Below are 10,000 nucleotides of genomic sequence, written 5' to 3'. Positions count from 1 at the left end.
AGTTGTATTATTGATGAGAATATGTTAAAGCAATGGTGATATCCTTTATATCAGCAGTGCATGCGATCATCTGACGAGAACGGTTTCTTTCAAATGATATTATGTTTTCATTAATCAATTAAAGGATTTGCTTGAAAAGGCCGTAATGAATTGACACCAGCGGATCTTCTTTACTCATATATATATATATATATATATATATATATATATATATATATATATATATATATAATATGTATGTATGTATGTACACGAAGTCTGGTGAATAGGTATCCTGAATTTTACCATAGTAACGAAGCTAAAGCACACAGAGTGAAATGCTTCGCAGAGATTGACCTTGAACTCTGCTGTGCATACTCACTAAGTTTTAAAGTTCTAGCTCACTTTCGGTATTGACAGTAGTGCTTCGAAGAAAGTGTGTAACGTGTGATTGTAGCATTAACCATGACAGAGAAAGTTGCCATGGCGATACCTGCTTACAGGCCTACTAAAGTTGCAAAAAGTGTATGGAGAGGAGTGTATGAGCTGCACATAAGTGTAGGAGTGGTTCGGTCTTTTCCAAGATAGCAGAGAAAATGTTAATATAGACAAAAGTTCTGGGAGACAGGCAACCAGGGGAACTGAGAAAATCATCGCTGATGTCCGTGACAGGGAGTCCTCGATTCACCATCACTGAGTTATCAGAGGGTGTGCAAATTAGTTACGTTTCAGTTCAATCCATTATCTCTGAAAATTTGGGTGCGAGACGCGCGTCTGCCAAGTTAGCGCCAAAAATACTTTTAGCTGAGCAAAAAGGCACTCGAGTTTCAGTTGCGCTAGATCTCCTTGATTGTCTTGAGAACAATGGGAACTGTTTAAAGAGTTTGCATAGACCTCTGAGCATGTATCACCAAACTTTTTGCAAAATTTGATGAAGATTGTCCGCTCAACTTTTCCCGTAATGGTCAATGCGACGATCAGACTCTACACACGCTCCTTCCAAACACTGCTGTAAGCAGTGAAAGTGAGCTAGAACGTTAAAACTTAGTGTGCATGTACAGCAAAGATCAAAGTCAATCTGTGCCTAGCGGGTTTACTCAGCGTGCTTTAGTTTCGTTACTATGGTAAGAGTCCAGATACTAATTGATCAGACTACGTGTGTATATATATATATATATATATATATTATATATATATATATATATATTATAATATATCTAATAATAAATATATATATAGGGAGAATTCACAAAAAAAACAAAAGACGAAGACAGGTGGTGTAGACAACAAACAGATGTATTAGTATGCCGCTCGGGAATTGAAAAAGTCTTTATTGTTTCGAGCCTACCCACTCATACCCCACACATCATCACCCCAAACCCACAACCCAGCCTCACAACCTCACACTTCACCCTCTCATCGTCACACCCCAGCACCCACACCGTCATCCATACACCCGCACGTTACAGATACACACACACAAACACACACATACTCTCACATACACACGCACGCAACACCTTCGTTTGGGATCACCAATACTTTATTATCTCCCCTTCTTCCTAGCCCTCCTGTCTAACTACCTCTGTCCAGCCAGCCGCCATGATTGACTGCTAGCCTCTAAATCTATTTTTATTCTCTCTTTGTGTATTTCCGTGAGTTCCTTTCTTATGAAGAGCGTAGGCTCTAAACGTAAAAGACTTTCTCACCTTCCCGGGCGTTAAACTTATACACCCGTTTGTTGTTTATACACCTGACAACGTCTTTTGTTTTTCTGTATATATATATATATATATATATATATATATATATATATATACACATATATATCTAGATACACTATATATACATATATATCTATATAAGCATATAATATATATATATAATATATATATATATATACATATATATATATATATTATATATATATTATACATACATAATATATATTACATACATACATATATATATGTATATATATAGAAAGATATATATAATATATAATATATATCTATATCTAATATATAGATATAAGAGAGAGAGAGAGAGAGAGAGAGAGAGATTTATGTATGTTATGTATACACCACATGAGAAAATTGTATTGTCACATATCTGGAGATATATCTATCGTGTTACCTAAATCTAAAACCAAATAATTTTTAGAGGATGGAATAGATACAAACTCACATTTTCATAAACCTATGCCATTCATTTATAGGAAATGAATATCCTCTCAACGTGACAGATAGCAACACGATTATAACGAATAGATATTTACTGGCATTCACACAAAACCACACCACGCATTTATAAACATCGGGTCATATTGATCGGCTACATATTTATAGGTAGTAGATATTGGTGCACACTTCCTACAGAGATATTTTCTTACACATTTGCAAGGATTATACACAAGCCCGCAGAATCGCATAACTAAACATTTTAGAGAAGTCTGCAGAGGTTTTATATTCACGCGAATGTATACATTTATAGGAAACAGATTGAATGATTTTGCCTTTTCAGAAAGCTGCACAATTATGGAACATATAGATTATACCGCTTTGGAATAAAGCAACTCATTCTTCTATTTTATCAACGCAAAATAATAATAATCCTTTCTACTATAGGCACAAGGCCTGATATTTGTTCAACTGGTACTTAATTTATAAACCCCGAAAGATTGAAAGGCAAAGTCAACTCCGGCGGCGTTTGAACTCAGAAAGTAGCGTCGAGCGAATACCGTTAAGCATGTACATTGTTTTGTCTTGGTACAAAAGATGGGCAACAGAAAATATTCTGCTCAATACCACAGATTTATTTGTCAGTTGTGCGACCTTAACCAATTAAGCTGACAATATGTGCATCTCTGATCACGAGCAGAAGTAGTGGGGGAGCATCGTAGCCATCTGTTAAGAGAAATTCGTTTGGAGTTTTAATAATTCACCTCCGTAAACATGGGTGTTTCATTCAACATCCTTAAACAAACTTATTCAGGGATCTTTTGAGTGGGATGGGTGAGAAGACCTGAAGAAATTTCTAACTGAGCCCCACATGCAGAGTCATGTGCTGTTTATGTTGATATGAAATGACCATGTTGCACACATATGGTTGTGATGCATGTGCTTGGTGTATCCTTGTTAGACGTGTAGTCATGATGGGTATACTGGGTTTCGTATATTTTACCCCAGTGTCAATTTGATGGCATGCATTGCTCTCTAACTCAATAATAATAATAATAATAATAATAATAATAATAATGATAATGGAATTTGAACTCTGAAAATGGGCTAAGATGGGGATGAGACAAGAAAGCATGCCATTACAGAAGGCATATGTTTCTCAAGTGGTGAAGTGATGAAAGCAATTCAACCTCGTACATGGACAGATTTGCTTGTCAGGATAATGCTCGGCCATATACAGCGAGGATGACATTCTAAAGGCTGTAGCATTTTGAATGAGAAAAGACGTCCCACCGTCCACATTCACCGGACATTGCCCCATCTGATTATTATTTATTCCGCAGTCTTCAAATTTATTTGGACGAAACAAATATGAATGCTGCAGACGAGATCAGAACAGCACTGCAGGAGTATTTTTCGTCATGGACAAGTGAATTTGGGAAGAAGGGTCTTGTAAGTCTACCGGATAGATGGAAGAGAATTGTAGAAAATGATGGGGAGTAAACTTTAGATTAAAAAACACAATTTCTTTATCTAAAATTTGAAAAATATAAGAAGTATAAAAAACCAGCATTATTTCTGGGATGACACAACATACACACACACAAACATTTATATATTTATATACACACATATATATATGTATATACACGCACCCACCCACATATGTGCATGTATACTAAATATATATATACATATATATATATATATATATATATATATATATATAAATATATATATATATATATCACCCGTTCGTAATAATTTTCTTGCGAAATTTGTTCATGCAACCAGCATCTAGTTAATAACTCCTTTGTCACTCTCGCCGTCATAAATACACTTAACTAGTGATTGGTTCGTTAGAAAACTGACAGAACGACTTTTATTGGTCATATATCGTTACATAAAAAAAGAAAAGAAACTTTATCAGCAATAATGATATCAATTTTAGAAACAAAAAAGAAGTCACCCAAAGAACGCTCCATTAAGGAAGTTATATATATTCACAAAGATTAAGGATTTATGAAAAATCTGTTAGTTAATCAGATGTGCAGCGATTTGAATCGTATACAGCTGCAAAATTATAGGTGTGTATGATGCATGTATGCTAATGTACTTCAAACGTAACGAACTGTTAATAGAAAACAGATGGTTGCATGTCGTGTAATTGAGTGAAGCAGACGGCAATCTAATATATTTCAAAAGGAAATGAAATAAAGACAAATTGTTACACAATAGACGTAATGCAGTTATGATAGTGCATTTTAAATTCATATAAATTGTCAAGGAAGCCATAATGTGTTGCTGTATAAAGTAATTTCCTAACGCTGATATGAAGCCTAACTTCTCGCATAATCATCACACACGTACATATATATCTATATACATTTATATATATATATGCATATGTATACAAATAATTATATATATATATATATATGTCATTTTATCGACCTCGTTTGGCGAACAGCTAAATCCTTTTATCGATCTCATTTGGCTAAACGCTAAGTTATTTTATCGATCTCGTTTGGTGAACTGCTAAGTCATTTTATCGATCTCGTTTGGCGAACCGCTAAATCATTTTATCGATCTCGTTTGTGGAACTGCTAGGTCATTTTATCGATCTTGTTTGGCGAACTCCTAAGTCATTTTATCTGTCTTTACGTTCTGAGTTCAAATTCCGCCGAGGTCGACTTTGCCTTTCATCCTTTCGGGGTCGATAAATTAAGGACCAGTTATGCACTGGGGTCGATATAATTGACTTAATCCGTCTGTCTGTCCTTGTTTGTCTTCTCTGTGTTTAGCTCCATTGTGGGTAGTAAAGAAATAGAAATAGGTATTTCGTCTGTCTTTACGTTCTGAGTTCCAATTCCGCCGAGGTCGACTTTGCCTTTCATCCTTTCGGGGTCGATAAATTAAGTAACAGTTGCATACTGGGGTCGATCTAATCGACTGGCCCTCTCCCCCAAAATTTCAGGCATTGTGTCTAGAGTAGAAAAGAGTGTTAGTTCGTCGTCTTTATGATTGGAAAAAGAAAAAGCTGAAATTCTACTAGAGACATCAAGCCTGAAAGTTTTTGAGAAGTGGCTTGTCAATTACAACAACCCGAGTGTTCATCTGGTGCTTTCTGAACACAGAAACAAAAACCAAGTTCTTAAAAAATGTCGTTAAACATTATGGCTGAGCTGCTAACTATTCTGCTAGCTTGACGCCTTCACTCCTAATAAATAATACTGATAATAATAATTAATAATAATAATAATAATAATAATAATAAATAATAATAATATAATAATAATAATAAATTGTACATTTTTGCCACCAGGGCGCATCTATTCATATAACAACGTGCCACAAGGATCAATACACAATTATGCTGGGTTTTGTTCATGTTCCTGTTTCTGTCGAACCAACCTCCCCAAATTATTATTTTCTTTCTAAATTTTTCTCTGATTTTACCTTAATTATAAGCCAGTGGTTCTTCTCCTTTTCATCTTCATAATTGAATGTTATTCGTGCGAATAGAAATGTCAAAACACACGCTTTTTTTGTTATTTACTTTGTTAAATTCAATTTAACGGAAACCATGTATATTAATTATCCTTTGGATATCTTTTAGAAATTCTCTTGCGTTTATTGTAATGCGTGCGTGTTTTGATTGCGCTTGAGTATAGAGGATTGCATTTTTCTTTGTGTGCGCCAGTGTGCCGCTGTACCTAAGTGCATGATTATGTGTGCCTGGTCGCCGGCGTTATTACCCTGCATGCGTTTGTTGAACATGAGAAGGAAACACAAATTAAGTGCGAAGCTAAGAGGCATATACATACATATACACACACACACACATAATCGGCAGGTTTATACACACTCACACATATACATATGTGTATGTGCTCGAGCGCGCATGTGTGCATGTATGTGCATATGTATACATAGAGACAGAGGGAGAGAGAGAGAGAGAGAGTATGGGGTAAAAATGTGAGATTGATTATACAACAGTAACGAGAAGGATTAATATGAAAGAGAATCAATGATTTTGATAACGTTCATAAGCTCATGATGATGACGATTTTTAACTATAATGATGGTATTTAAAACGAAGGAAATAATGATAATAATAATAATAATAATAATAATAATAATAATAATAATAATAATAATGATGATGGTAACAATAACAATTTTTAATATCAAAAATTGCTATAATAAAAATAATTATGATGATTCTTAACTATAATAATGATATTTAAAATGAAGGCAATAATAATAATAATAATAATAATAATAATAATAATAATAATAATAATAATAATGCTGCTGATGATGATGACGATGACGATGATGATGGCGAAGAAGATAATGATTTCTAACATTAACAATTTTATTGTAATTATTATAATTATTTAATAACGAAACTATTATTATTGTTATTATTATGATAATCATCATCATCATTATTATTATCATTATTATTATTATTATTACTATTATTATTATTATTATTATTATTATCATTATTATCATCATCATCATCATCATCATCATCATCATCATCATCATCATCATCTTATCACGACTACTACTTCTGTTCTAATAACTATTGCTATTTTATTATTACCACTGGAATGGCATTCATTAGACAAAGGGAACGCTAATAAGAGCAAAAAGCAAGCATGAACAACCAAGAAAATAAATCACCATTGTCATCATTAACAACAACAGGAACGACAACAACAACACTTGCATCTGCGAGAAAAACGTTGCTAATTACAATAAGAGCAATCCAAATGAGAGAAATAGCAACAGTGTCTTGCATTAGGAATTTTTCTTCAGCCCATTTCTTTATAACTCGCGTGTTCCTTCTAATTATCTTTGGTCGTTTCCTTATCATTGGAATCCCTGAAGTAGCCATCGTTATCGTAGTTGTCGTTGTTGTCGTCGTCGTCGTCGCCGCCGTCCTCTTCCTTCTTCTCCTCCTCCTCCTCCTCCTTTTTCTCCTCATTATCAATAAGAGCAACCCTGTCGTGATCTGTTTTATCCCAATGAAGGTCATCATCATCGCCAATATGCTGATAATCCTAAAATCCCATGATCACCATCATGAATCCAACATCGTTATTATCGTCATCGTCGTCGTCGTCATCATGATTAACATCCTCCTTCTCCTCCTCCTCACCATCATCGTCATCATCATCATCGTCATCATCCTCACCGTCATCATCATAACGGTTAATAATACCATTATAGTCGTTATAATCGTTATTATAGTCTTCAACATCCCATTCATAATCAGGACCAACATAATGCATACCGTCATCGCCCACCTCATCATTATCTTCGTTAGTTGAATCATAAGCTTTATACAACATCACTTTCACCACCATCCTCATCCTTATCACCGGTATTCCGTCTGTCGCTACGTTCTGGGTTCAAATTCCGCCGATGTCGACTTTGCCTTTTATCCATTCGGGGTTCATTAAATAAGTACCAGTTACGCACTGGCGTCGATGTAATCGACTTAATCCCTTCCACCAAATTTGAGGCCTTGTGCTTCCAGTAGAAATGATTATTATTATTATTATTGTTGTTGTTGTTGTTGTTGTTGTTGTTGTTGTTGTTGCTATTATTATTCAGGCGGCAAGGAAGCAGAATCGTTAGTGCGCCGGGCAAAATGCTTAGCGGTATTTCGTCTGCCGCTACTTTCTCACTTCAAACACCGCTGGGGTCGACTTTGCTTTTCATCCTTTTGGAGTCGATAAAATTAAGTACTAGTTACGCGCTGGGGTCGATATAATCGATTATTCCTCCTTCCTCAAATTTCAGGCCTTGTGCCTATACTGCAAACGATTGTTATTATTAGTTAACTTTGATTTTTAAGAACATCCAATAACATTGAAAACTTCCTTGCAGAATTTCTCTTTCAAGTGAAACTGATGCAGTATTTCAATTGATTTTCACAATACAATCTTTTTAATGATTATTTGACGGGAGGAATGTCTGTCCTCTTCAGTGAACGACGTCTGCATGACTGGCTTTATATCATTGCAGTTTGTTTTTCTATAATGCTTAAACAAGCAAGATACGGCCTTGAAACTAAAATTATTTGTAAGATATTCCTTTTGCGTTCTATGTATGTCAAGCGTTAAACAAACATTATTTTAACTATTGAACGAAATCACATAAGCTCTTATACGAACATGTCTATTATTCCTACGACAACCGAGTTGATAAACTACGGAACGAAATCGAAGATATAATCTGTTAGAGACACATTTATACAATGTCATTCGTCAGACAATTGACTCATAAGTTTATAGAACGAATACGGAAGCGTAATCAGTCATCGACTTAATGATTATGTCCATTTCGAAAGAAAAGTGACTGGAAAAGTAAGCACACACACACGCATACCTCACACACGCACGCATACATTCATATACTCACACACACACAAATAAATATTATTGATACTTTCGACGACGTGTGTTGCAGTCAGTCCGATTAACGGAACAGCCTGCTCGTGAAATTAACTTGTAACTCCACAAACTGCCATTCCCTTAACGTCGTTCTCAAGGAGATTCAGTGCGACACAGAGAATGTGACAAGACTGGCCCTTTCACTTACACGTACATACCATTTTTGCCGGTTGAATGGAATGGAACAACGTGAAATAAAGCGTTTTGCTCCAGTAAACAGTGCACCGCTGGGAATTGAACGAAGGACATTACAATATCGAGACAAATACAAGGGATTGATGAAAGCAAAAAGTATATTAGAAGGCACTTGTGCAAGGTGCCGCGAAGCGGCATTAAAAACTAGTTGCTTTAGTTTTGCCTTCGAGTGCGTGTGTGTATGTGTGTGTGTGTGTGTGTATCATCCAGACACACACACATACACACACACATAGACGCACACTCTCACTCATATATGTCTGTATGAACACACGTTACGAGTGCACCTGCGCGTGTGCATACATCTAATTGCTGGAGTTTTTTTTCCCCTCTAATGTCAACGTCTCCCCGATCTTCAGCGGATGGCTGGGGGTGGGGTGTGAGGGTGTATTCGAAACAGAAAAGAAATGTAAATACGAAAGAATACAAAAAGAGGAATGTAATTAAATGTAACGCAAATGGAAGATCTTATTTTAAAATTTTCTCGATTCTTTGTTAAAATGTCGAATTTTTACTCTGTGTTTTTTCCTTCCCGCTGTACCGTTTCCCTGACAATTAGCATTCCTCGTTTAGTTTTGTATTCAAATCATTATTCATTAAAATTATAGATTTTCGAGAAATGTCAAAGCGAAACGTTGTGAGAGGGGGCAAATCGATTACATCAACCCCAGTGTTCAACAGGTATTTATTTTATCGATTCCAAAACGCTAAAAGGCAAAGTCGATCTTGCTAGAATTTGTAATCAAATCGTAATGACAAACTTAAATGATAACCGTCTGGAAAATTTTACAGATTTCTACAGTTCTAGTGATGGGTTCGATCTGTAGTCTTCGAATCAGCTTTCTCCTTTCTGGTTTTGAGAAGCCTAATTTCTCAAGATTGGTATTTAGTCAGTGTGTTACATATCCCAAGGCCCCAATAATATGTATGTATGTATGTATGTATGTATGTATGTATGTATGTATGTATGTATGTACATATGCGTGTATGCATTTATGTATGTATGTATGTATGTATGTATGTATATACATTGTGTCAGGTCGCTCTTGGGCGCTGCTGGTAACATGCAACCCAATATAACCTGTTGCGTGGTCGGGTCGTCCGTGACTAAACTGGCAGCCCCATCAAACCTGATTGGTGAGGAGTGTGATTGTTGCACACTAATAGCAA

At 35.5% G+C, this 10,000-nt stretch overlaps 1 protein-coding gene across 2 annotated transcripts in view; it reads right to left on the bottom strand.

Annotated features, from left to right (window-relative positions):
- The window catches only part of LOC115216656, a 227,370-nt gene that overhangs the window by 1,668 nt on the left and 215,702 nt on the right, over positions 1–10,000 (bottom strand). The gene's annotated exons all lie outside the window — the stretch shown is intronic.

Source organism: Octopus sinensis, linkage group LG10 (assembly GCF_006345805.1).
Source record: "Octopus sinensis linkage group LG10, ASM634580v1, whole genome shotgun sequence".
Taxonomy (NCBI): domain Eukaryota; kingdom Metazoa; phylum Mollusca; class Cephalopoda; order Octopoda; family Octopodidae; genus Octopus; species Octopus sinensis.
Note: the sequence above shows the minus strand (reverse complement) of the source record. Positions and strands in the feature narration are given on the sequence as shown.